Source organism: Etheostoma spectabile, unplaced genomic scaffold (assembly GCF_008692095.1).
Source record: "Etheostoma spectabile isolate EspeVRDwgs_2016 unplaced genomic scaffold, UIUC_Espe_1.0 scaffold00019204, whole genome shotgun sequence".
Taxonomy (NCBI): Eukaryota; Metazoa; Chordata; class Actinopteri; order Perciformes; family Percidae; genus Etheostoma; species Etheostoma spectabile.
The window spans coordinates 17,328-19,748 of NW_022604738.1; the positions used below are offsets into that span (position 1 = coordinate 17,328).

Genomic DNA, 2,421 nt, shown 5'->3' on the forward strand with positions numbered 1-2,421 from the left:
TCCCCATCAACGTTTGGCAAGGCAGACTTCTATTTTTGATTATTTTTAAACACGTTTTCTTCCCCCTCAGGATGTAATTTGTAAATCAAATGTCTGACACACATTCTTTGTGCTCCTTCAACAGGTCAGACATGGCCCAGACACAGAGGCACGTGAAGGAATCGCCTGTCAGTCCAAATCAAAATGTTCAGTATTTCCTTGTGCAGGAGTACTTTACAAAAAAAGCTGATTTATTTTACCCATGTGCAAAATAAAACCTAAGACATATTTCTAAGATGTTGTTATTCCTTGGCTTAGTGAGCTTCCTCACTGATTCATCATTCCTACTGTAGGTTAGTGTTTTAAATTGATCCAAAAGGTAATTCAGGGATGTATTGTGTAAAGTGCTGCTTTTGTTGTACAATTTTAAAACCTTTTATTGAAAAATATTTACAAAACTTTTAATACAAATATTCAAATAAGCAATTTTTTTACATAAAGTATTCAAAGTTTTAAAAGCACAGCACACAACAGCTATATCCTCCTCAGAATAAATCCCCTGTATTGTCCATGAGGATGTGGAAAGCATCGGGGGCCCTGCTTACTAGCCTGCGCGTTCACGGCAGGCTCCGCTGTGGGGGTGGAGCTGTGGAGGGGGGGCTGTAGCGCAGCAGAGAGCAAGGGGGAGGGACCTGTAAGGTGTGCTTGTTCAAATTTTTAAGCTTAGTCCACGTTTTCTCAGAACTCCCTACTGCAGCTTTAATAACCATGAACACAATGAGATTGCCTTTTAATACTTTTCTCTTTCAGAATAAGAGCTTCTGTTGCTCTTTTATAGACTGGACAATAAATCTTTTTGGAGATGCCGGGGATTGAACCCGGGGCCTCATACATGCGAAGCATGCGCTCTACCACTGAGCTACATCCCCTGAACATTTTCAGATTTATTTATTTTTTTGAGATCATTGAATAAGAGAAAAACCTGGGTGAAACATGCAATATTTTGTTGTATATGGTTTCAAAACATGGCGGTGGCTGGAAATTGAACCTTGGCAAAATGCTTGCACAGCTATGGTACAAATCTAGTCAACAAGTAACACATCTGTTGCCTTTCTGCAGGACAATACAACATCACTGCAAATCTTGTAACACATCTGGGCATTGAGAAATGCCTGGGTGGAGACGGGTGGCTTCCAGTACCTTCCAGTATGAGATAATACAATATTGTTCATAAAGCCACAAACTATGTAAGGTGTTGTTTTTGCACTGGATCCCTAACAGGGAGTATACCTCCTTTAATGCTTTTTTGGTCTCTTTTTTTGTCTCTTGTTAAGTCTCAGCTCCAGCTGCTCCTAGAAATATTATGCTTTTGGGTCGTCCGTCCATTACAACATACGTACGTAACTCCCATTCTTGTGAATGTGATAACACAGGACCCCCGGGAGGGACTTTCTTTAAATTTGGCCAATAAATGTACATGAACTCGCAGATCAATTGATGAGATTTTGAGGTTTAAAGTTCAATGTAAATTTGGCATGCATAACCACTTGGAGTCGTGGATGGTCCGTGTACATTTTAATCGTTTTTTTTTTGTTTGAACCACAAAAAGAATAACGAGAAAAACCACCGTTTTTCGTTTGGGAGTAACGGCTTAGCTCGCCTAGGCTTGGCGGATCAATCCTATCCAGTCAGTCTGCAGAAGAGGTAGAAGTACCTGGCGGTCTCTCCCTTCAGCAGTTTGAGAACGCCAGCCCACTCCTTCCCTTTGGTGCTGATCATCCACATCTAACCCCCATAGAGCCAGTGAAGCTCGGTCTACCAGATGGACCAGTCACCATTCGAACCAGACTTGGGGGGGAAGTTTCAGAGCCCAGCACGGATTGTAGAGCAACAGCTACGGCCGCAACAGTACCTTCTGACGTCCACTGTTCCTTCCAACATGGAGCTCTTCCAGATTGTTGAGAATCTCTTGCAGCTGGATGTGCGTGCATACAAAAATGAGAAAGTGGTAACCAGGTCAACCCAAAGATCCGAGGCAGTAAGTCTGCTTGAAGAGAAGACTACGCGTATGGAGGTGGACAGAATACTCCGCTATGCTGTAACCGTTTCCATAACTCACCTGGCAGGGAAAAGTACAACGCATATAAATTAAGGTAATGGGTGGATCTCTGATATCTATCGGCTATAATTAAACATATAATTCAGATTTTTTTGTTCTGCAAGCTCTCACCTTTTGCCTCTATATTTCCCTTCTATGAGTCCGAGCCAGCAGCACTAAGGAAAGCAGCCTCTCCTACGGCGAGTGGTGGCGACCCACGGGAAACTTTGGTTTCCCAGTCAGTTCCAGTAGTACAGGTGAGAAAGTGGTGGATAAAACGAGGACTGTGGGTCGGCGTTGTTGGTACGTGAGTGGAAAATACATCCAACATCTAACGCATATCC

General features: G+C 42.8%; 1 non-coding gene across 1 annotated transcript; it reads right to left on the bottom strand.

The window, feature by feature from the left end:
- Positions 1-836: 836 nt before the first annotated feature.
- On the bottom strand, positions 837-908 carry trnaa-cgc (transfer RNA alanine (anticodon CGC)). The gene has a single exon. It is a non-coding gene; the product is annotated as a tRNA-Ala (tRNA).
- Between the last annotated feature and the right edge of the window lie 1,513 nt (positions 909-2,421).